The sequence below is a fragment of the Bubalus kerabau genome, chromosome 3, assembly GCF_029407905.1.
Source record: "Bubalus kerabau isolate K-KA32 ecotype Philippines breed swamp buffalo chromosome 3, PCC_UOA_SB_1v2, whole genome shotgun sequence".
Taxonomy (NCBI): domain Eukaryota; kingdom Metazoa; phylum Chordata; class Mammalia; order Artiodactyla; family Bovidae; genus Bubalus; species Bubalus kerabau.
Genome location: NC_073626.1, coordinates 115565035 through 115591297, shown reverse-complemented (window position 1 = coordinate 115591297; position 26263 = coordinate 115565035). Strand labels below are relative to the sequence as shown.

At 37.4% G+C, this 26263-nt stretch overlaps 1 protein-coding gene and 1 long non-coding RNA gene across 14 annotated transcripts in view; one reads left to right on the top strand and one right to left on the bottom strand.

Annotated features, from left to right (window-relative positions):
• Positions 1 to 26263, top strand: part of R3HDM1 (R3H domain containing 1) — a 167532-nt gene that overhangs the window by 19363 nt on the left and 121906 nt on the right. The window lies entirely within an intron of this gene.
• LOC129646498 (uncharacterized) lies at positions 5581 to 8679 on the bottom strand. Its single transcript, XR_008711986.1, has 3 exons — positions 8551 to 8679; positions 7203 to 7291; positions 5581 to 5991 (listed from the first exon to the last, which is right to left on the bottom strand). It is a non-coding gene; the product is annotated as an uncharacterized LOC129646498 (long non-coding RNA).

Genomic DNA, 26263 nt, shown 5'->3' with positions numbered 1-26263 from the left:
GAGCGACTTTCACTTTCAGCTTAAGAATATCTCCCCCACCCCACCCCTCTTTTTGCGGGAAGGGGAATGTCAAAGGATCTTTAGAGATTATAAATGTAGAGTGAGGGTAAAATGAGTAGAGTACTTTCCTATTTTCATCTCATTGTTTGCTTTCTTAATTCAGATATACAAATGAAGAAACTGTGCTTAAAATACGGAGAAATACACATAAACAGTTCAAGCCAAATTCATAACTCTAAGAGATGATATGAAAATCTAATAATATACTTTTTTTCAATCTAATAAATCATTACAAATCCACTTGATAAGTTTATTAAAAAAAAAAAAAAAAACACCCCAGCAGGGTACTCTGCCATTGTTCTCCCATGCACTGTATATATATGTGTGGGGGTGTTATTTTCATATCAGTTATTGCTTGTACCTGGTACTATGTGTAATTCACCACGTACTCAACCCTCACCTCCTCTACCACCTGCTGTCCCCCTACACCCGGTCATAGACACTGCTCCAGTTTAAAATTACCTTTATCAGCTTGATTATAATACCTTGTATGCAGTTGAACTTTATAAATGTTTGTATCAATAGATTTAAATATAATTAGGTATCTTAAATTGATTTGAGATAATTATACTTACAGTGCAAGAAAAGTTATTTAGAGAAAGATTTAGAAAAATAAACTTTCTTTTCAAAAAATTCAGATATATTCTACTTCAAGTTAAAATTCTATCAAAACTTTGACTTGAATAAAATTTCTTTCCTTTATGTCTCAGATGAGAAGTGATGACAGTCTGATAGCTGAGAGATAACTTTATGAAATGAACTGATGACTCAATCCTGATGTCTGTGTCCCAGTGAATACCAAATCCCAGTCTCAGCACTGGCATCAGCTGATTTGATCATTAGCACTGAACTGTCCTTATCCTTCTTGATACTCTCATATTTTTCCTGTAGGCAGAGGCATGTCTTAAGAACTATTTGAGGAACTTGTGTTTCTACTAGAACTTGTGTTTAACTAGAATTTGTGTTTCTAGTTAAGAGAATTGGTTTTCAAAGCTATGCTAATTAACATTTTCCTGTTTTGAACTCTACCGTAGAAGGAACTGGTAGTGTAATTTCTAAGGATAAAGAATGGCGGTTTAGTTGCTAAGCTGTTTTGGAGCCCGCCAGGCTCCTGTGTCCGTGGAATTTTCCAGGCAAGAATACTGGAGGGGGTTGCCATTTCCTTCTCCAGGGAATCTTCTGGACCCAGGAATTGAACCCAGGTCTCTTGCATTGCAGGTGGATTCCTTAGGGAAGACCTAAGGATAAAGAATATTAACTCCCCCAAAAATGTTTTGTAGTATGCTCTTGTTTTATCAAGCCTTATTAAAATTACCTCACAGAAGAACTTTTTCACAGAGCTGGCCATCTGCTCACCCATTTTGTTTCACGGTAAATGCATAACGCTCTCTTACTTCACAGAGGCCAGTATCCTGACCTTAGTTTCTAGATCACCCACATGGTCTCATTTTTATGCTTTTTCTGATATGTGGGGGTGGTTAAAAGAAGATGTAGAACTAAGCATGTTTAACCTTTTTAAAAACTTAAAAGTTTTTTAAAACCTTAAAAACCTTTTAAAATCTTTGTAATCAATTCCTGTTTTGACTTGGTGATTGTAATCCTTGTATAACTGTCTTTTGTATGTCTAGACTTGAATTTACAGTTGGCTTTTCTCCTTTCTCTTTAAGCCCCTTGCTATCTCCTGCCCTTATTTTCATAAATGACTTTTTCTCCTATCTTTGTGAAGATATTGAGGCTATTTATAACAGTTGGAGGGTCACTGATTTATCCATGGGTAATTTAAAAACCTCTCGGAGTACTCACTCTTTTTGTCTTCTACCAGTCTCAAGTGAAGGAATGTCCCTCCCTTTTCTTCAAACCTAGTCCATTTCTCTTTAGAATGTGTTGATCCCTAACTGTATACCAGGGACTGTGATAGGATTTCTAGGAGACACAGTAGTGACTAAGAATTCTTACTTGCCCTAAAACTTACTGACCTGTGCTTGTGATCCCAGTTCCTGCCCCTTCCATTATTCTCATCCTTGTCATTTATGCATTTTTCTTTATATTTCTAGCATTAGAGAAATTTTAAGTGGAAAAGGAGAAGATTGCTTTCCCTCAAGGAGATAAGAAGAGGGAGAGTCATTCAAATTATACCTTTTCTTTCTTCCCATTTGGGAAGATTTCAGAAAGGAGTATGTTAACCTCTCTCAGGCCGTCAGGTATGTGGTGGCAGGAAAAGAGGCTGAAGCTGTCTGTGGTAAGGATTCTTGTATCTGATTTATTAATCCCAACCTCTCAACAAGTTTAAATCCAGTAATTCCTTATTTCATTTGTATGAGCTATATATGGGTGTGAAGTTTACATATATTTCTACTCCATTTATATACCAATACATTCCTCTTGAAATCTGGTACTAATGTATAGTTTAAAGTGCTGTTTACTTTTATGAGTTTGTGTGTGTTCAGTCCTAAATTTAGGGCAAAAACCAGCTTGATCCTGTTGGTGGGTGAAAAGTTGTTTTTATTGTAGTAAAAAAACACATAACACAAAATTTACCATCTTAACCACTTTTGTGTACAGTTCAGTGATGTTAAGTATGTTCACATTGTGAAACCAGTGTCCAGAACTCTGGCAGAACCAAAGCTGTATAATTAAATACTCCCCATTCCCTTCTTCCCCAGATTTTGGCAGTAAGCTTTCTGTTTTGTCTCTATGAATTTGACTATGCTAGGTATCTTATCAGAGAAGGCAATGGCACCCCACTCCAGTACTCTTGCCTGGAAAACCCCTTGGGCGTAGGAGCCTGGTAGGCTTCAGTCCATGGGGTTGTGAAGAGTAGGACACGACTGAGTGACTTCCCTTTCACTTTTCACTTTCATGCACTGGAGAAGGAAATGGCAACCCACTCCAGTGTTCTTGCCTGGAGAATCCCAGGGACGGGGGAGCCTGGTGGGCTGCCGTCTATAGGGTCACACAGAGTCAGACATGACTGAAGCGACGCAGCAGCAGCAGCAGGTATCTCAGTATTTTTCTCTTTGTGAGTGGCTTATTTCACTCAGCATAAGGTCCTCAAGGTTTATCCTATTTTAGTGTCAGAATTTGCTTTTTTACGGCTAAACAATAATATGTTTTCTCTATATACCACATTTTGTTTACTTGTTCATCTCTTAATGGGCATTTGGGTTGTTTCCCTCTTTTGGCTGTTGTGAATAATACTGCTGTGAACATGGGTGTACAGATGTCTATTTTCAGACTTCGATTTCAGTTCTTTTGGGTGTGTGAGCTAGAAGTGGAATTACTAGATTATATAGTACAGACATACCTTGCTTTATTGCACTTCACAGACACAGCGTTTTGTTTTTGTTTTTGTTTTTTTACAAATTGAAGGTTTGCAACAACCCTTCATCAGGTGAGTCTGCCAGCACCATTTTTCCAACATTTGCTCATTTTGTGTCATATTTTGGTAATTTTCCAAATATTTCGAACTTTTTCATTATTATGTTACAGTGATCTTGGAAGTTACTACTACAACTGGGTAAAGGGTCAGATGAGAGTTGGCATGTTTTAGCAGCAATTGATGTTTTAATTAAGATATATACATGGTTTTTTAGGCCTAATGCTATTGCACACTTCATTGAGTATTTGTGACTTTTGTTGTTTTAGTTGCTAAGTTGTGTCTGACTCTTGTGGGACTCTTTGAACTGTAGCCTGGCAGGCTCCTCTGTCCATGGGTTTTTCTGGCAAGAATACTGGAGTGGCTTGCCATTCCCTTCCACAAGGGATCTTGCCTACCCAGGTATCCAACCTGCATCTCCTGCATTGCAGGCAGAAACTTTACTACTGAGCCACTGGCAAAGTCCTTCTAGACTGTGGTATAGTGTAAATATGACTTGTGTTCTGGGTGACCAAAAGGTCTTTTTGACTCGCTTTGTTGTAGTTGTATGGATCTGAAACTGCAGATATGCCTGTAATTAAATTTTTAAGTTTTTGTGGAATAACCGTACTGTAAATGGTGCCTGTACCATTTTACATTTCCACCAACGATGCACAGGGGTTCTAGTTTCTCCACATTCTCACCAACTCTGTTATTTTCTGCTGTCTTAATAGTAAGAATCATAATAAATGTTGGATGTTATCTCTTTCTTGTTTGTATTTGTATTTTCCTTGTGATCATCGTGGCCGAGCATCTTTGCATGTGCTTCTTTAGCCATTTGTGTATTTAATTTGGAGAAATTTCTGATCCTTTTCCCATTTTTTAGCACAGTTGTTTGGTTTTTTGATTGTTGTGTTAAAGGTATGTTTTTTAATAATGGCTTTCTTGGGCTTCAGTTTTAAATAATTCTTTTTGAAAATGAGACTTTATTATTATTTAATGACACAAAATGTATTAAAATGTGCTATACATGTAGCTAGAAGCCTAAATATTGGGCCCTTCATAAAGTAATAATATAATGAGGCATATTAGTATTTTTTTTCTTAGCACAATTGAAGCTGTTTATCATAGTAAAATTAAATACTGTGTAGCTTCAAGCTGTTTCCAGAAGTTTACATTGGACATGAAAAAATACACATTATATGTGGTTTTCAGATTAGCTAATGTTCAGTCAGTTCTTAATAAATCAATCTAAGAGTGTAATTACAAGGTTTTTTATTCTCAGTTAAAATTCTGCCTTAATAGATATTTAAGAAGCATTATAAACTTTTATAATTTGAACTTTTCAAGTTTACTACTCAGTCATATTAAGGTTAAAATGTAAAGCATGGGAAGGGCGGTGGGAGGGGGGTTCAGGATGGGGAACACGTGTACACCCTTGGCGGATTCATGTTGATGTATGGCAAAACCAATACAATATTGTAAAGTAAAAATAAATAAATGAAAAAAAAAGTAAAGCATCTAAGAAATGCTGATACTGAAATTTAGATACCTGTGTCAGTTGGCTATTTTGTAATTATCTAAGTTTGTACATCTGGGATAAATTCAGTATTTTTAAAAAACCTTTTTAAATTTTGTTTCTGGCCTTCAAAACTTTGTCTTTAACATGCCATATGTTAAGCTTTTGTAGTTGAGAAAAATTAATTTTCACCAGCGTACAATGGGCTTCCCTGGTGGCTCAGATGGTAAAGCGTCTGCTTGCAGTACAGGAGACCTAGGTTCGATCCCTGGGTTGGCAGGATCTCCTGGAGAAGGGAATGGCGACCCACTCCAGTATTCTTGCCTGGAGAATTCTGTGGACAGAGGAGCCCGGCCGGCTGTAGTCCGTGGGGTCTCAAAGAGTCAGACATGACTGAGCAATTAACACTTTCAACGTACAATGAGAAGTAAGGCAGATGAAAAAGTTGAAAGCTGATGAACTGCCAATAACTTCTGATATATAGAGATAACTTTTTTTTTTTTTTTTTTTTTTAAAGAAAACCTCTACTTACTGTATTAGCTTCCTTTGATTACATGGACAGGAACAGTTTATGAACCAAGCCCGGTGATCACAATAAAGATCCCAGGCTTCTATTATTACTGGAAAATGTTCATAGCAGTACCAGTAGAAATCATAGACCATGGAAAAGACATTTTGACAGAGCAAGATTTATTTTTAAAGAATCTAAAATGTTAGATTCTTTAAGACCTTTCCTCCAACATCATCTTTTTTTTTTAATAATTTTTAAAATTTATTTATTTTTGGCTGTGCTGGGTCTTCATTGCTGCACAGACGTTGCTCTAGTTGCAGCAAGTGGGGTCTACTCTTCATTGCATTGCACAGGCTTCTTACTGCAGTGGCCTCTTTTATTGTGGACCACAGGCTCGAGGGCACCGAGCTTCAGTAGTTGCAGCACATGGGCTCAACAGTTGCAGTTTCCTGGCTCTAGAGCACAGGCTCAGTAGTTGTGGCCAATGGACTGAGTTGCTCCGTGGCATGTGGGATCTTCCTGGATCAGGGATCGAACTTGAGTCTCCTGCATTGTTGAGCAGATTCTTTACCACTGAGCTTCCAGGGAAGCCCCCAACATCACCTTTTTTAAGTCATAAATTCTTACAATATTATTATGGGATGAATTGTGCCCTCCTCCCCCCCCAAAAAGAAGCTTAAGTTGACATCTTACCCCCAGTACCTCAGAACGTAACCTTACTTGTAAATAGGGTCATTGCAGATATCATTAGTTAAGATGAGGTCATGCTAGATTAGAGTGAGCCCTTAATTCAGTATAACTAGTGTGCCTATAAAAAGAGGCAATTTGGAGACCCATCTGTAAGCCAAGGAGAGAGGTCTGGACCAGACCCTCTTGGGGAACCAAACCTGCCCTGTTTATGTCAGTCCCAACGTCCCAGTTTATCCCTCCCTTTCCTGTCCCCTGGTAACCACAAGTTTGTTTTCTACATCTGTGATTCTGTTTTGTAAATAAATTCATTTGTACCATTTTTTTTTTTTTTTTTTTTTTTTTTTTAGATTTCACATATAAGCAATATTCTGTGATAATTGTCTTTTTCTGTCTTACTTATTTCATTCAGCCTTTTTTCTTTCTTAATCAGTGACTTAAGCCCGGACTTGACTCTAGTTTAGAGACACAGGGCTAGGAGTCTAGGACAAGTACCCTTTAGTCCCACTGTTCTACTGTGGTAATTATCAATACAGTTATCTTAAGATAATATTTTGTTGTTGAGTTTGCTTCTTTCTTTGTTTTTGGGTTTTTTTGCATTTACTTTTCTAATGGGGAAATTGTGCACTCTATTTTATTTCTTGTAGTAATTACCATTTTTAACCATGCATCTTCATTTTATTCTCCTTCCCAGACAGTTCCAAGGATCTTTACACTCTGATCTTTCAAGCAGTAGAAATCCAGAACATACTAACTCAACAAAAGGAGAACTTCCTAACTCATATGCTAGGTCCAGACCTCAAATGGTATTAATCTGACTCTTAAGGTCCTCTCTGCAGGCATTCTGTGGACAGCTTCATCCATGTTGCCAGGAAAAATTCCTTGCCTGTAAATCCTGGCTTACTTATTCTTTAGATTTCTTTATCTCTATAGGAATGAGCTGGTGATTGGTGACAAGGAAGATCTTATGGCACATTTCTGAATGACTCACCTTAAGTCACAAGTTCAACCCTGAAAATGTCCAATATGGGTTGTGATGTATATAGCATATGCCTACATCATATACTCACCCCTGGGGCTGTAAGTGGAGGTTGAGTCAAGTACAGGGCAAGGCCACTGGTGTGTGATACCAACACCAGAAGAAATACAGGAACTGGGCCTTCAATAGACAGAAAAAACAGAAGCCAGTATGTATATAGTCATCATTCACTGAATAAAATAATGGACCCATAAATGAAGGAATGGGCTTCCCTCATAGCTCAGCAGTAAAGAATCTGCCTATAGTGCAGAAAATGCTCTTTGGATCCCTGAGCTGGAAAGATCCCCTGGAGAAAGGAATGGCTACCCACTCCAGTATTCTTGCCTGAAGTATTCCTTGGACAGAGGAGTCTGGCAGACTACAGTCCAACAGTCTATGGGGTTGCAGAAAAGTCAGACACGACTTAGTGAATAAAAACAACAAAACAGTCTTAAATTTTGATATAAGCTTTTAAAATACATTAGCACTATATTTCTTCAAATTGAAGCCTGGAGTCTAAAGTGCTGGCGAGATACACATTTTAAGAGATTCAGTGTGGTAGATGTCAATAATGATAATAAGTTGGGGTGGAGAGGAATAACAAAACACTGGAAATACTGAATTGTAGATTAATTGATTCACATATAATGCCAATTCTCTAAGCACACATTGCTTTTCACATACAAGAAAGGAATACTGTGTAGTGACTAAGATTGCAGACAGATCAGTAGTATCCAGTAGAACTTTGTACAACAGTGGAAATGTTCCCTATCTGCACTGCCCAGCATGGTAGCCCCTAGACACATGTAGCTGCTGAGCTCTTGAGATGTGGCCGTGTAACTGAAAAACTGAATTTTATTTAATATTAATTAAATTTAAATAGCTACATGGGCTAGTAGCTATCTTATTAGGCAGCACAGCTCACTAGTCTTGAAATACCTTGAATAGTATCCTGCCCCCTCTTATTTGATAGCTTTAAGGCATTAGGCATTTTGCAAAACCCTCCTTGCCTTTATTTCCCCCATCTGTATAATAGGGGAAATATATACCTAGCTCAATGGGCTCTTTTGAGATTAAATGACTTCATTTATGTGTGTTTGGCACTCATTATTTTAGTTTGAGCTGCTATAACAAAATAACATAGGCTATAAAAAGTGAAAGTCACTCAGTTGTGTCCAACTCTTTGTGACCCCTTGGACTGTAAACCACCAGGCTCCTCTGTCCATAGAATTCTCCAGGCAAAAATACTGAAGTGGGTAGCCTATCCCTTCTCCAGAGAATCTTCCCAACCCAGGGATCGAACCCACGTCTCCTACATTACGGGTGGATTCTTTACTATGTGAGCTACCAGGGAAGCCTATAGACTGGTAACTTGTAAATAGCAGAAATGTATCGCTCACAGATTTGGAGATTAGAGTACAAGATCTGAGAGCCAGCATGATTGAGTTCTGGTGAAGGCTGTCTTCTGGGTTGCAGATTGGAGACTTGAGAAGGCTGTCTTCTGGGTTGCAGATTGCAGACTTCTTGCAGGGAAGAAGGACTGAGGGGTTTCTTATTTATAAAAGCTCCATTTCCATTCATGAGGGCTCCTTGAATTAATGACCTTATGGCCTAAGCACCTTCCAAAGGCCCTACCTCCTAACACCATCACATCAGATTCGGATTTCAACGTAAGGATTGAGGGGAAACAAACATTTAGACCATAGCACCTGGCATGCCATGCTCAAGTGTTAGTCATTATCGTCTTTATGGTCCCCATCCTTTCACCACCCTTGGAATGGATGCCAAAGAAATTAAGGGCCAGTAGTCTCAGCAATTAAAATTTCTCATTGAAGGTCTTTTAGCTGTTAACACTTGGGCTATTTATTCATAATGTATACATTATTGTTCACTAAGTACAGAAAAAGAAGTTACAGTGTAGCTTGGGAACATTTCAGGAAGAACATTTTGATACTAAATATTGTGAATTGGAATTGGTTCTTGGAATTGGTTGCCAAGAGAGAGAGGGAATTTTTAATTTTTATCAACCGAGGGTCCCTGGACATGCTTCATGGTGTTTTGGTTGGTATTTTTCATTTTTAAGGTAAATAAATGTATTTAAAAATCTTTAAAATGATAATCATGTTTTTAAATATTTTCAAGTTATTTGCCAGTAATACCTATGGCCTTTCTACTAGACATGTTTAGCAGAATTTTTCTTTAAGGATATCCTTCCTCTAAATGTCAAAATACAATTCCACAAAACTTAGAGGCTACTACTTTTTAATCTACTTCCATTTTAAAGTCATTTGTTCAATGAAACTTGAAAACCAAAGCGTCTATCACTGGTGTTGACGATTTTACAGAGTATGTTAGTTGTCATCCTTCTTTTCATCCCTTGGTATCAGTTTATATTTTGTCCCCTACAGTGTTTTCAGATATTGAAAAAATCACTGGGTTCATTTTTCATTTCTTCAGATTTCTTTGATTTTTGTAATTTTTTCCCCATCAACTCTGCAATTTAATATTTTAAACAACTGTTTTGGAGTTCATTATGTCTTATTAATAATAATTTGAAAGATTTATTCCAACTAATACTTGTAGTATGCCCTGACAGAACCCTTTAATCCTTTTTAAATGTGCAGCTGAAATCATTTTCAGGTTTTTAGCTTTATCATGGTAATATTGGTCAATTTTGTTTCGTTTAAATATTTTAATGCATCCTCTTAATTTCTCATACTTTCTGCCTCATTTTTGCATATTGACAGTTGATTATTAATATTTTATGAATTGCAATCCTATTTTTTGTGATTTGCTTGTGAGCTGTAGACTCTTAAAATTGTTTTTCTGTCTTCCTAGTATAACAGCATATTCTGGTACAATTAAACTGATTTTGAACTGGAAACTAATTTTATCGAGCTTGGTGAGTTTGTATAAATGAAGTCTTACCATGTAATACAACATTCACTTGCTAGATTAAAGGGAAAAGAGCTACTCTAATTTATGTCTTTTAGTATGCCCAGTAGATATGGCTAAACAATCTATAAAATATTTCACTATCATCATGTATAATTTAGCTTGCAGCTGTTTCATACTGACTAAATCAATTCAATGAGAAGTGTTGAGATTTTGAAATGACCAAATTAACCAAGTTTTCCCTCAGTGATGGCATAGAACTTACTTTATTCTCATTTACAAAGTCGGTACACGTATATATTTTTCTGCAAGACCTATCAATTCTTCTGTTCCAATCATGAAATGTTTAAAATTTCACGTTGTTATGATTCATTAGTACCATTGAAGCATGCTAAAATGTGAAATCTATGCAAACTGAAGAAATTTAATCTACACATGCTACCTATGATATTTAGTTTTCCTTTGTTTTACTTCTAACTCAAATATAAAGCATTTTTGCTCTACCACCAGCTGTGATATTTTGAAACATTTCTTTCTAAATCAATTTTAAAAGCATTTCATTATGATATGTACTAAAAATGAAAATTACAGTTGAAATATTTAGAATCATAGAATCTCGGAGTTAGAATAAAATAATACAAGCGGTGGTGGGGACTTACCATGCTTTCCCATGTTGGTATTCTTCTGCTCCCTTGGGCATCTGGGTCAGCACACTTCCCAGCCCTGTTGCAGTTAGGTGGTGCTGCATGACTCATTCTAGAGTGTGACCAGAAGAGACCATGGTGGAGACTACTTGTTGAGATGGCAGAGCTATTGAGAAGGAAGGAGCCACGAGGTGGAAGTAGCCAAATCTCTGAATCACTGCATAAAAGGCAGATGATGTTTTACGTGGCTTTACAAATAACATACCATTTCTGTCACATGTTCTTTTGTTGTGTTTTATATTGTTTTCACAAATCTTTAAAATGAAAAAGCCATTTGTAGCTCAAAGGACATATGAAAACAAGCTGTGGGCCCCAGTTTACTGTCTACTAGAGAGTCACCTGACTGGTATCAAACATGTGGTGCCAGACAAAAAGTTTGTATTAACCCAGTAAGTTGTAGGTGCTAATTATCACAGCATGCCTGACTAATACACCTGTGATCTCATCCAGCTCCCTAACCACACCAGATTCCTGAAGAATGCTTCTGATGTCAGAAGTCTGTATACTATATACTCTATGAAATGGCCTATTCGACTCTTGAACAATTCCATGTGTAAGAAACTATTCTCTTTTTAGTGAACCAGAGTCCTAATTCCATTTTATCTGTTGATTCCCCTTCTACCTATGGATAAATTTACACTTTATGACTGCTTTTTATTATCTAAAGATAGGTCTCCCCTGGTCTGTTAACTTAGAAGAAAACAGAATAGTATATTAAGCAATAAAAAAAGAAATAGTCTCAAAATAATAAAAGTAATGTAAACTATTGCGTTGGCCAAAAGGATCACTTTTTAATACATGCATTTTAAGTACTTACTCCAAAAAGTGAATCTTTGCTTTACATTTGATCTTTCAAGCCAGCATTTTCCTGTGTGTGTTTGAGCGTGAACCTCAAAGCTTCCATAGAATATTTGTTTGGCCAGTAACTTATTTGAAATCGTAACTCATAGAGTCTGTAGTATATTAACTATTTAGTAACTCTGTCAAAAAAGATACACAGTTCAGTATTACATGATTTACTCTGTGCTAGTTCATGGTAGTTAGTTATCTTTTTTTAAATTAACTTCTATTGGAGTAAAGTTTAGTTGCTTTACAATGTTGTGTTAGTTTCTACTGTGTAGCAAAGTGGAGCAGCTATACATATACATTGTTGCTGCTGTTAGTCACTTAGTCTTGCCAGAGTCCTTGTGTCCTGTACTGTAGCCCGCCAGGCTCCTCTGTCCATGAAATTTCCCAGGCAAGAATACCGGAGTGGGTTGCCATTTCCTACCTCTCCTCTGGATTTCTTCCCAGAGGGAGTAGAGCTCCCTCTGCTATACAGTAGGTTCTTATTTGTTGTCAGGTTTTATAAAATTGTAATAAGTGATTATGTATTTTTTAATTGCTTTTTTTGTAATAATTTTCTTGGTGAATGATACCACTTTTACCAGTCCTTAACATCATTTGTTGAAAATTGGGAGAGCTCTTATCAGTACCTAAACTTTTGAAAATTTTTATCTTCCCAGTTTTATAAAACTTTTCATTTCTGATTTATTTACAGTTTCAGGTTCATGAAAACCTGAACAGTTGAACTAATTTTAAGTTGGCTAGGTGCTGTTGTTTAGTCGCTCAGTCAGTCTGACTCTTTGCAACCCCGTGAACTGTAGCCTGCCAGGCTCCTCTCTGTCCATGGGATTTCCCAGGAAAGAATACTGGAGTGGGTAGCCATTTCTTGGTTAGGTGCATTCATCTTCTTATCCCTGCCTTATTCCTGTACTTTCAACAGGTAATCTTTTTAAACCCAACTGTTGTGAATAAACTAACCTTGTTTCCCCAGGACAGACTCAACTATAGGAAAGGTACACGTCCTGTTTCAACTTCAGTAGGTGTTCATGTTCATTTCACTTAATTTCTGGTGGAAATAAATGAACTATTCCTTCTTTTACTTCCTACCTTTACTGTTTGCTGTTAGGTTGATAACCAGGGTGGCCACATACACCAATTTACACCTGTTGCATAACAAAATAACATACCCCCTTTTACTCTGCCCAGTTTGGAGAAAAAAAATTATATGATTTATCTTATTGATCATTGACTTTTGACAGTGATTGTCAGAAATTTCTTGTATTAAAGTGTTCCATTTTGTTTTGCTGATAGCAACCTGATTCCTTCATTTATCTCTTACAATAGCAAGTAGTTTATGAGATGATATTTGGACATTCTGAAATCCTTAGGATGGGGAATAATTCATGAATGTGTGTGTCATCCTTGTGCAAGGGCCATATAATCTAATTTTTGCTTATGAGCTGCAAAAGCAAATACAAGAATTACCTTTTAAAGAAACATTCTCTCTGTTCTTAAAGATTTGGTACATTTTCTCATTTTCTGAGAATGAGAACTGCATGCCTGTTTCCCTTTTGCCTTTCCTGCTATAACACTCACACCCAAATATGTTGGTCAGTCAAGTATCTCTGGTAGCTGTTTTGATGGTTAGTGTCTGCCTTCCTTTTAGTGAGAGTGATTTTATAATGTGTATACTCTTTGGTTCTTTGTTAACAATCATAAGTTTTGGGCAAGGTATTTGATAATAAAATCATAACAGGCACCTTTTCAGCCCTCAATAAATGTCAGTCATTACTGTTTTTGAGGCTGAGTGGGGAAAGTCCCCAAAGCCCAGTGGAATACTTTTGAAACCCTGATACAGAGAAAAAAAGACCGATCATTAAAAATAAGCTAGCCACACAATATTAGCCTTAAAGTAATTTGTAGTACTTACTACAAATTTGGCTCTTTATTCTGTATTATCCTGTGTATTTTGTATTTCTACATAGGCAGTAAGTTAATTGTGAGCAGTTGCTTACTTACTATGTGCAGTCTTAGAAAAGAGAGCTGTAAGATAGATCTGAGAGTCACATTTCCCTGAGTATAAATCTGAGCACATAGATTTTTGTTGGTATTTTTATAAATAAATACATAATATACATCCGCAGAAGACAAATAAGAAAATATAAACAAAACTATGAAAACTAGCCACGAGTAAGTTACTATCACCCAGAGAAAGTAAGTCATTCTTTTTTTTTTTTTCTTTTACAAATAAACCAGATCATATTGTACATACTGTTTCAGGAACTAGTTTTTTTTCTTTTACCTGAAATTTCATCATCTTGGCTGCCAACAAATGAGTTTCTGCAACTTACTGAATGTATTTTCATTTAGTTAGCCAGTCCTGTAGTGTTCCCAATTTTTTACTTTTACACAGCACCATCATTTACGCTATAACTCTTTCTTTGGATTAAAATCATCTCAGTAGTCTTAACTGGATCAAAGGTGAGGCTTTTGATGATACATACTGCTAAATTGGCCTCCAAAGAGTTTGGGCCATTTTTCGCTCCCACAAACAGTGTATAAGAATGCCATTCACTCAGCAGAGGCAGAGTTCTCTTGTATCATTGCTAGTGGAAAGTGCTGTTTTTTAAAAATTGCTTTTCTTTAATCAAAAAATCTTTAATTTCTTTTCTGTGAAGTACCTATTTATTTCTTAAGCTGTTTTTCACAGGTATGTTCATCTTTTTCTTTATTGCAAAAGAAGAAATAACCTTTAATAATAATCATTACTACAATGAGCTAACTGAAGATTCTTTACAGCCTCAGTAATAATAATTGGCTAAATTACCACCTTGTGCAGTAACAAATATTTTTGCGACTTAAATGCAGATATATATTTAATAAAATTTAAACTTTCCTTTTTTATTGAGGTGTAATTTGCATACTACATTATATTATACATAATGATTACGTACAGTCATTATATATAACACAATGATTCAGTATTTGTAAAATGATCACCACAGTGAGTCTAATTAACATCCATCACCATGCGTGCTTAATCACTCAGTCTTGTCCAAGTCTTTGCGACCCCATGGACTGTAGCCTGCTGGGTTCCTTTGTCCATGGATTTCCCAGGCAAGAATACTGGAGTGGGTTGCCATTTCCTCCTCCAGGGGATCTTTCCAACCCAGGGATCAAACTCACAGTTCCTACACTGGCAGTCAGATTCTCCTACACTAAGCCACCAAGGAAACCCCGATCACCATACATATTTACAAAAAAATGTTTTATATTTTGAAGAGAACTTTTAAGATTTTACTCTCAGCAATTTTCAAATATAGAGTATTAGTAACTATAGTCACCCAGCTGTACATTATGTCCCCATGACATACTTATTTTATAACTGGAGTTTTGTCACTTTTAATTCCCTTCACTCATCCCCACCACCACCACCACTCTGGCAACTACCAAATCTGTTAGTTATATCTATGGTCTTAGCTTTTGTTTTGAGTTTGGTTATAGATTTTTGCATATTATTTAAGTGAGATTATGCAGTGCAGTAGTTCCCTCTTACCTTTTGAGTTCTCTCTTTCCCTGGTTGTAATTACCTGTAGTCAACCAACATCTGAAAGTATTAAATGGAAAGTTCCAGAAGTAAACAATTCATAAGTTTTTAAATTGTGTGCCATTCTTAGTAGAGAGATGAAATATTGTCTTGTCTTCCTCCGTCTCACTCTGGATGTGAATCACCCCTTTGTCCAGTGTATCCCACCCGTTAGTCACTTAGTTTCTGTCTTGGTTATCAAATCCACTTGCCCAGCATCACAGTGCTTATGTTCAAGTAACCCTTATTTTACTTAATCATGCCATCAAAGCACAAGAGTAGTGTTACTGGCAATTTGGATTTGCCAAAAAGTACTTCCTTTAAGGGAAAACGTTAAAAGTTCTTGACTTGAAAGGAAAAAAAAACCCAACTATAGGTTTGCTAAGGTTTGCTAAACTATAGGTTTGTCTGAGGTTGCTAAGGTCTACAGTAAGGATGAACCTTCAATCTGTGAAGTCGCAAAGTAGGGAAGAGAAATTTGTGCTAGTTTTGCTATCACACCTCAGACTGAAAAATTATGGCCACATGATAAGTGCTTAGTTAAGATGGAAAAGACATTGAATTTTGGGGTGAGAGGTGATTGACAGCAGTGTGTTGTGCCAGAAAGCATTGAGCTTATAGGAATACTTCAGCAAGGGAAATGAGTGAACCACATCATTTACTGCAAGTTAGGGAGAAGGCGATGGCACCCTACTCCAGTACTCTTGCCTGGAAAATCCCATGGACGGAGGAGCCTGGTGGGCTGCGGTCCATGGGGTCGCTGAGAGTCGGACACGACTGAGCGACTTCACTTTGACTTTTCATTTTCCTGCATTGGAGAAGGAAATGGCAACCCACTCCAGTGTTCTTGCCTGGAGAATCCCAGGGACGGGGGAGCCTGGTGGGCTGCCGCCTATGGGGTCGCACAGAGTCGGACACGACTGAAGCAACTTAGCAGCAGCAGCAGCAGCAGCAGGGAGGTTACTGGAGAAGGAAATGGCAACCCACTCCAGTGTTCTTGCCTGGAGAATCCCAGGGATGGGGGAGCCTGGTGGGCTGCCATCTATGGGGTTGCACAGAGTCGGACACAACTGAAGCGACTTAGTAGCAGCAGCAAGGAGGTTACACAGATTCTGGAATGGGTTTGGACTAAAAAATGAAGTTACTGGAGAGTTTGTCTGCTGCAAAGAAGCTACTGCTGCTTTTCAGCAGAGGTGAAGTTAATTAAGGAGAAAAACCACAGTCACATAAATTTTATTACAGTGTATTATTTTAATTGTTCTATTATTAGTTATGGTTGTTAATCTCTTAATGTCTCTATAAATTAAACTTTGTCAAAGGTATATATGTATGTATAGGAAAAAAGATAGTGTATATAAAGTTTGCTTCTGTCTACTGTTTCAGACATCCCCTAGAGGCCCTGGAATGTATCTCCCATGAGTAAGAGGGGACTACTGTATTTGTCTTGCTCTCTCTGACTTATTTAACTTAGCTTAATACCGTCAAGGTTCATCCATGTGGTTGCAAATGGCAAGACTGCATTTTTTTTAATGGCTAAATTATACTCTATTGTATATGTATGCCACATCTTTTTTATCTGTTCATCCATCAATAGACACTTGGGCTGTTTCCATATCTTGGCTATTGTACATAGTGCTGCAATGAGTTAAACCTTTCTTAACTAATTTGGGATTCGCGTATCACTCTTGCATCTTATTTTATCCGAAATGCTGTCTTGTACAACTTCTACTCACCCTGAGCTAGACACTTGTTATTTAAGTTAGTAGAACACTAGATTTTCTTTCTTTGTGAACTCAGCCATTTCTTTGGAATACTGATCTAGGATATGTGTGTAACTCTTTGTTATTTTACATGTTCCCAATATTAGAAAAAGGATGAGTTAGATGTAAGAGTGGCACTGTCTCGAGACCTCACAGCACATTTTTGTCAGTGGCTTTGCACAGCTCTAGTGTTTAGGAGACCTCAGTTTTGAAAACCCAAGAGTTTGTTTTTGTAGGCTCACATAAAGTAAAGCAAATACTCAGGGCATATATGTTAATGAAGTTTATGGAGACTGAATATGTGAATGTTGGTTACTGTGAGAGTTGAGTTCTGCTTGTGTCAGCATGAATAGTGTATTCTCTTCAGGTTAATCTGCATGGACTAGGCCGGTTGTAATTAGAAGGCTGTTGGTTAAGCAGGGCTTCAGATTAAGGTGAGTTTGGTTGGATAGATGGTCTGCTAGGAAGATACCTGTCACATGCAAGGAAATGGTCAAATCTGTAGGCCTGGGCAGAATGTTTTCTCTGTTACTGAGATTGGCACAATGGGCACTACTGCTTGCCTCCAAGGTTAGGGTCTCAACTTTCCCAGTTGTTAAAAAACTTTCTTATTAAGTTCAAAAAAAAGGTCAGTAATAGTGCTTTGGATGTAGGTGGATGTAAGAGTCCTTTGCTATAACTCAGCAGTACCTTAGCAGTTTGCAGCCCATAGTCTGGTAATCCATGCTGCAGCCTATCAATCCTGCTTCTCTTTGTAGACTTGGTCCAGTTAGGGCTCACTATAATTAATTAGTACTCACTGCTTTAGATTATATACCCAGGTTCTTTGGATACTATTGAACTCTGAAATCATGTTTACAGATTTATTCCTAAGCATGGATAATTGCATCATGTGTGTGCACAAGGACATACACATAAGCTTTACTTCTCAGTCCCAAAGTGTAGTCTTTACCACTGCTGGTAAAAAGCCCCTGGAGAGGGCCAGGGGCTCCCTGTTTGCTTGAAATGCTGCCACATTTGATGTATACCAATAGGGTGAATATCCCAGAGTACATCAAGATGCAGCTATTATATCTTTCTTTTGAAAAAAAAAAAAAAAAAGAAAGAAAGTTAGCTCTTCTTACTTTTAATTAAGTGTCTAAATTGGCATGGTATGCATAACAGCATCTTCTCGTTGAAAGGCTAAACCATGCCCAAGAATCATCAACTGGTCTCATTTCTGGTTTATTTCTGGGTGGAGTTTTCCTGTGTTTTTCTTTTTTCTTCTTTGAAATGTAGTTCGGTGTTGATGTAAGTTTAACAGCTAAAAATATTTTAATTTTTTGTTGTTGTTGTTGCATCAGGTCTTAGTTGTGGTGCATGGGTTTAGTTGCCCCATGGCATATGGGATCTTAGTTTCCTGACCAGGGATCAAACCAGCATCCCCTGCATTGGAAGGCAGATTCCTTACCACTGGACCAACAGGGAAGTCCCAACAGTAATTCTTAAATTTACTTTTTTCACTAAAAGGAACCCTATTCAAAGGGATTATTGGTGACCTGTTAGAGAGGGAGGAGGTTAAGGAGTTATCACTTGGCTGCTAAGGGAACAGTTTGCATGTAGGGAACCAGCTCAGGGAGATTAGAGGTCTAACCACTGAGTCCTGGGGTGTCTTTGCCCTCCAAAGCCAAAGAATGTACAAGGAAACAGCAAAGGGAAGACGTCCCATTCCTCTACCTCCTCCCGAGGAGTCCTGATCTTAACAAAGTTCACCTCTGTACACTCAGTTGCACAAGCCAGAAACTTGAGCATTGTATTTTCTCTATCCCCTAATCTGATCATTCCCAAGTCCTGTAGATTTTACTATGGATACTAGTTTTTAAATTTCTGCTGGCTTGATATTCTTGAGTTTATGGACCAGGTTTGCTCTACTCTGTACCACAGGAAGGAGCAAGTAAGAATAGGTGGTAATGTCTGTTAGCTAAACTGATTCAGAATGTGGAAGAGGTTTTAAATATTATACAATCAGAAATAGGTGATATGTCAAAGTGATTAAGCTCATGAACTCTAGAGCCAGATTGCTTACTTCACATTCTTCTCTGCAGCTCACTAGTTGTGTACCCTTGAGCAAGTTACTTAATCTACCTCTGTTTCTATTTTCTCAATTCTGAAATAAGGATACTTAATACTATTTGCCTCACAGGAAATGCTTCAGTTCAGTTTAGTTAAGATCAGTTGCTCAGTCGTGTCCAACTCTTTGTGACCCCATGAAACGCAGCACGCCAGGCCTCCATGTCCATCACCAACTCCCGGAGTTCACTCAAACTCAGGTCCATCGAGTCGGTGATGCCATCCAGCCATCTCATCCTCTGTCGTCCCCTTCTCCTCCTGCCCCTAATCCCTCCCAGCATCAGAGTCTTTTCCAATGAGTCAACTCTTTGCATGAGGTGGCCAAAGTACTGAAGTTTCAGCTTTAGCATCATTCCTTCCAAAGAACTCCCAGGACTGATCTCCTTCAGAATGGACTGGTTGGATCTTCTTGCAGTCCAAGGGACTCTCAAGAGTCTTCTCCAACACCACAATTCAAAAGCATCAATTCTTCGGCGCTCAGCTTTCTTCACAGTCCAACTCGCGCATCCATACATGACCACTGGAAAAACCATAGCCTTGACTAGACAGACCTTTGTTGGCAAAGTAATGTCTCTGCTTTTCAATATGCTGTCTAGGTTGGTTATAACTTTCCTTCCAAGGAGTAAGCATCTTTTAATTTCATAGCTGCATCACCATCTGCAGTGATTTTGGAGCCCAAAAAAATAAAGTCTGACACTGTTTCCACTGTTTCCCCATCTATTTCCCATGAAGTGATGGGCCCAGATGCCATGATCTTAGTTTTCTGAATGTTGAGCTTCGAACCTACCTATCACATAGTAAAGTGTTAGCTTTTGATCCTTTTGTTGTTTTTGTTCAAGAATGAAAAGAATCTGTTCCTCAGCTGATGAATTTGATTCTAACTGTTAATTGTTAACAGCTCTTTTACTCAATAGGGTATTTCAGTTGAGTCATTTTAAGATATAGCAATTAAATTATCCTTATTATCCTTACCCTCTTCCATTGAAGTTTGTGTTCCACCATTTGATTCTGGATTAGTTCTGTCTTTGTTAATGAGTTAAGTGAGCTGAATGTTATATAGGATCATAAAGCATTTTCTAAAGTGTTACTTTGCATACATGATGATGTCTGTGATGCTGCCTTGGCAAAGAATTATCTTTTGTTTGTCGTTAGTGATTAGATGACTGCATCATCGTTGGTTACCTTCTGCCCCTCAGAAGTCTATTTGGTGTAATTTGGGTCTCCTGCACTGCAGCCAGATTCTTTACCGCCTGAGCCACCAGGGAAGCCCCAATTATCAGCTAAGAAGGGAGTGATCAGCACTGGGAAAATTAGTTCATATAACCAAATGGAGAGAAAACTTTGGGGCAGTGGGGAGGGGTGTGGTTATTAATTACATTTTGCATCCCACACCTACTCCAGGAATAAGAATCAGTTTCCCTTAACAGCTCTTTGGTTCTCCCAAAGTTGTAGAAAGGAGCATGAGAAGAAAGAAATTAAGTAATTCTCAGAGACTGTTGTATAATAAAGCTTTTTGCCAGCATTGCCAGAGGCCCTGTTGCTCTTACACGATATCAGATGTGTATTTTCATTATTCTAAGTCCGCTGGCTTTTGATTCCACTTTATTTTCTCATTTTCAGAACTTTTTTTAATAAATTTATTTAAACACCTGTGCTGTGCTGTGCCTAGTTGCTCAGTTCTGTCCGACTCTTTGGGACCCCATGGACTGTAGCCTGCCAGGCCCCTCTGTCCATGGGATTCTCCAGGCAAGAATACTGGAGTGGGTTTCCATGCCCTCCTCCAGGGGATCTTCTGAACCCAGGGATCAAACCCAGGTCTCCTGCATTGCAGGTGAATTCTTTGCCGTTAAAACTATTTTTGACATATATGTCCTTTGAGAAAACTCATTTAGGCAATGACTTTATCAAAAACTACCTCTCTACCCCTCAAAAAAAGTCCGTGTATACTTTATTAGCATTCTTTGATTCATTTCTTTTGAGCCCAAAGATGACTATACATTGTTCTTTAAAACATATTCATACTACCAGAATTTCTAGAATCAGTATGTATTTTTAAGTTAATCAGTAGTATAAAATGTTTTTTGAAAATTGTTTCTCGAATATAGATAAATTACACTTCATCAAATTTAAAAGTTTTGTATTTCAAAGGACACCACTAAGAATGGAAAAGAAAAAACCTAGAAAGGGAGAAAATATTTGGAGTATTTATCTGGTAAGGGATTTATATACAGAAAATACATAAAAAATTCTCTTAACAACTCAGTAGTTAAAGACACATAACTTAATTTTAAAATGGGTAAATGATCTGAATGAATAGAGGTTTTCAAAGAAAATATGCATACAGACAATAAGTAAATGGGAAAATACTCAACATCGTTAGCCATCAATTGAAATATAAATCAAAAGCACAGAGAAGTACCACTTCATACTCACTAGGATGATTGTAATTGAAAAGACAATAATAAATACTATCAGGGATATAGAAAATGGGAACCCTCACACACTCCTGGTGGGCATTTAAATTGTACATCTACACAGTTCCTGTTTTACCCAACAATTTGACTCTTAGGTATATAATCAAGAAAAGTGAAAACATATGTCCACACAAAAATTCATGATGAATGTTCATAGCATATTCATAGTAGCTAAAAGAAATAACCCAGATGTCCATCACCTGGACACCTGGAAAATTGGTTCATATAACCAAATGGATAGAAAACTTTGGGGCAGCAGGGAGGGGTGTAGTTATTAATTACATTATGCAGTTAGGCAATTACTTTATCAAAAACTACATCTTGCATAATAGGGAAATCTACAGAAACAGTAGATTAGGGATTGTCCAGGGGTAGGTGGTGGATGGAGAGATTAGGAGATGAAAACTAAATAGTACAGGTTTTCCTTATGGGACGATTTTTACATTCTGAAATTGATTGTGGTTATAATTACACAACTCTGTGAATATACTAAAAGTTACTGAATTGTATATTTAGGCAAATTATATGATATGTGAATTATGTTTATTACCAAATTAAAGCTGTTACCAAATATAAATGTCAAGGACTTCCAGATAACTGAAGACAGTGATGGTCTTCTAGCTACTGCTTCCCAATTTTTCTTCAAAAAATAGAACAGTAAAAAGAAAACTTTAAAGACATTGCGTAATTTGAGAGAATTTAAAACTTCAAAATAACTTGAAACAAACCAACAGAAATTCACCAAATTCTACATGTGATCTCTCACACTCTTACTCCATTCCTGCCTGCCATAAAACTGTGGCACGCAAAGGCTAAAAAAAAAGTGGGGGTGGGGTGGCTCAGCTGGTAAAGAACCTGCCTGCCATTGCAGGAGACACAAGAGACTCAGGTTCAATCCCTGGGTCAGGAAGATCCCCTGGAGAAGGGAATGGTAACCTGCTTCAGTATTCTTGCCTGGAAAATTGCCATGAACAGAGGAGCCAGGTGAGCTATAGATCATGGAGTCACAAAGGGTCAGACACGACAGAGGACACACACACAGGCATAAAAAAGACTGAAATTCTGTCATTTGCAACAGCATAGATGGACCTAGAGAGTATTATGCTTAGTTACATAAGTCTGACAGGGAAAGATAAAGAATCTCTTATCAGTTGTTTGGAATCTAAAAGATAAAGCAAACCAGATATACATAACAAACCAGACTCACAGATGTAGAAACAAATGGTAGTAACCATTGGGGAGAGGAAAGGGGGGTGATAATGGGACAAGAGATTGAGAGATATAAACTACTATATATAAAATAAATAAGCAACAAAGATACACTGTACAACACAGGAAAATGTAGCCATTAATAACTTTAAATGGAGTATAATCTATTAAAATATTTAATCAATAGTTGTACACCTGAAAATAATATAATATTGTAAATCAGCTATACTTCAATTGAAAAAAAGGAGGCATCAAAACAGCGGGAAGCTAAGCTTGAACACTCAGCCAGAAGGACTAAGTTTACCTTGAAAAATTCTAGAAGAAAAAAAAAATCTAGATTGGAACAGGAACTCTAGGGAAGGAACTTAAAAACACATGCAGTTCGAAGTGGCAGCCTTCAAAATACATAGCTTCTAGAGGAGACAAAAAGGCACATAATAAAGAAAGAAGTACCCTTCAGCAGGTGAAGCGAGAATAAAGCAAAGGGAGAGAATTCATAATGCAGCAAGACAGAGAACCACAAAATTGTGGATTCATAACCAACTTCTCCCCTCAGAATAAAACAACTGGCTGAAATATCTGGACTTTGCAATACTGACAGAAGAGGGCACCATTAAAACAGGAATCTGTAAAACATCCCGATAAAGTAGTGTGCAAATGAAAAATTCATAGCAATAAACAGATTTATCTGTAAAGATGAAAATAAGTGAGGTAAATTTCTAGCTCAAAACAAAATTTAGGAAAACAGCAACAAAGTAAACCTAAACAGAGTACAAGGAAGGAAATAATAAAGATAGAAAGTAGGAAGTAATGTAGAGAATAGAAAACCAGTAGACCTAATTATACTATGTTTTTTTAAAATGATCAAATTAGACAAATCACTAGCTACCTTGATCATGTAAAGGAAGAAAGCACAAATATGCAAAGTAAGATAACAAGGTTGAAAATGGTTATTGAAAACAATTTTTTATTTTAAAAAGTCACAAGATAGGGAATTCCCCGACAGTCCAGTGGTTAGGACTCCGCGCTTTGACTGCCGAGGGCCCTGGTTCAGTCTCTAGTCGGACATCTAAGAAGAGACCATGCAACTGCTAAAAGAAAACATGGGTTTTTTCTTTAACCTTAGTTTAGGAAAAGACTTTCTGACTGTGACTCTTAAAGACACCCTTGCATATGCACAAGTTGATTCATTTGGGGAATGTTTGTAATTGCAAAATATTGAAAATAACCTAAATGCTCATATAGGAGAATGACTGCATAAATTATGGTACAGCCACACAGTGAAGGATTATGCAGTTGTAAGGAAATGAGGAAAGTCTGCACTATTAAGGTGCAATTAAGAGAAAAGAAGAAATTACAAATAGTATCTGTAGCAGGCTACTCTTCATGTAAAAAGGGAGATATATCAATATATACATGTATCTGCTTATTCCTGCAAAATAATGCAGGAATGATAAACCAGAAACTAATAAAATTGCTTTCCTATAGGTAAGGGGGTCAAAATGGAGTAGAAAGATCAGCAATAGTAGAAACAAGACACTGGGGAGGAATGGGAGCAACATTTTTTTGTGTAGTTCTGACTCTTAGAACTCTTAATTTTTCACATATCCTCCAAAATAAGTAAAAGTCATTCTGGATGTGTGTTTGGTAGGTGGTGATTCTGAAATGGAATATAAGCACTAACAAGTGAACCTTACTGTATTACAAATGAATAACAAAGTCACTAACCTGAGTGGGGAAGAAAGGAACTAAGTAACTTTGGAAAACAGGGTTTTGATTATATACTAGAGGGCTAAAGACTGAAAGAACAAATGTTGTACTCTGTGTGGTAAAAGTGTTTCTCACAGAAGTATTGTTTAGGAATTCTGAAACTGTCTCTGAGTTTGAACAAATAAGTGAATATATTGTGTCAACAGATAATGAATGTACAGTTTTTCTATGTTGGATAAGGAAGCTACAGATAAGGAAATAAGCAATTATGAACCCTGTTTTCTTTGGAGTTAGAGATATCCATAGGAACCCATGATTTTTCATATATATGCAGATGCAGAGTTCAGAAATAAATATAGACATGTGAATATGTATATTAGTACACATATGTACATGTCTTGGTTCTGTCCTGAGAGGGGCAAAAAGCAGTGAGATCCTAGTAACAGTAAACATGTTAGTGCCTAGATCTTCTCTAAATAGCCTTCTCCAGAAAAAGGAACAGTGGTTCCTGGGAGAAACGGTTGAGTCTGAGGCTGGGGTAGGGAAAATAACAAGATAAGGCTGGAACATCATATGGTACCAGAAAATCATTTAAAAATGAGACTATTGGATTTTAACCCACAACAAAATACATTTCTCATACATAAAAATAAATAGATAAATTGGGAGAAGGGACAGTACTTTCTTACAGGGGAATTCCAGGGAAATTAAAATAAGTAGTAGGCAAACAGCACTGTAGTAATTATTGCATGCAAGAACTTTCAATGGATGCTAAAATTAGAGAAATTATAATGAGAAACAAGATATTTCAAAGTCATAAAATACCTCCCCACATGATGCTTATTAATTACAAAGGAGAAAATAGTAACTTTAGGAAAAACATGGCAGACACCACTTTAACCAAATAATCAAAGTAAAAATCATCAGTTGTTAAGATTTATCAACATCATGTATACCCTGATTATGATGCACTGAGGGTAGTTTTACTTCTGTGGTGTTGTTGCCAAAAATGTGTGAGCTCAGTCTAGTCTAATCATGAGAAAATACAAGGTAAGCCTAAATTGACAGTCATTCTACAGAATAATTGACCAATGCTCTTCAAAAGAATAAAGGTGATGAAAGACAAAGACTGATGTGAGGAACCTTCACGGGCTGGAGGAGAGTAAGCAGACTGACAGTGCAGCGTGAGATCCCAGATTGCATCTTCCATCAGGAAGAAGACATTGGTGGGAAACTGAAGAATTCTTTGGCTTAAGGAATTTAAGTAAGATCTGTACATTAGTTAACAGTTCTTGCCCTGCTGAGCTTCTTACCATGCACCAAATTCACTCCTCCTCTGCCTTTGGCTCTCACTCATATTGTTGCTTCTCCCCCAAATACTTTTCTCTTGCTTCGTTATCTGGCAGATTCCTTCAAAAGATAGCTTAAATGTCACTTCCTCCACAAAACATTCTCTGCCTCTCCAGAACTAGTCTTCAAGGCCCATTTGAATGCTTCTTCCCCTGTCCTAGCATTTACCACACTGATAAAATAATGTTTGTATCTTTCTCTAGACCGTCTGTGGTATAAAGAATAAATTAGAAAGGGGCAAGACCATTTTAATAAGGCTTCCCAGGTGGTACAAGTGGTAAAGAATCTGCCTGCCAATGCAGGAGATGCAGGTTTGATCTCCAGGTTGAGAAGATCCCCTAGAGGAGGAAATGGCAACCTACTCCAGTACTCCTGCCTGAAAAATTCCATAGACAGAAGAGCCTGGTGGATTGTTGTCCCATGGGGTCACAAAGAGGTGGATGTAACTGAGCGACTGAACATGTTAAGACTGTTTTAAAGGTTAGAGACCA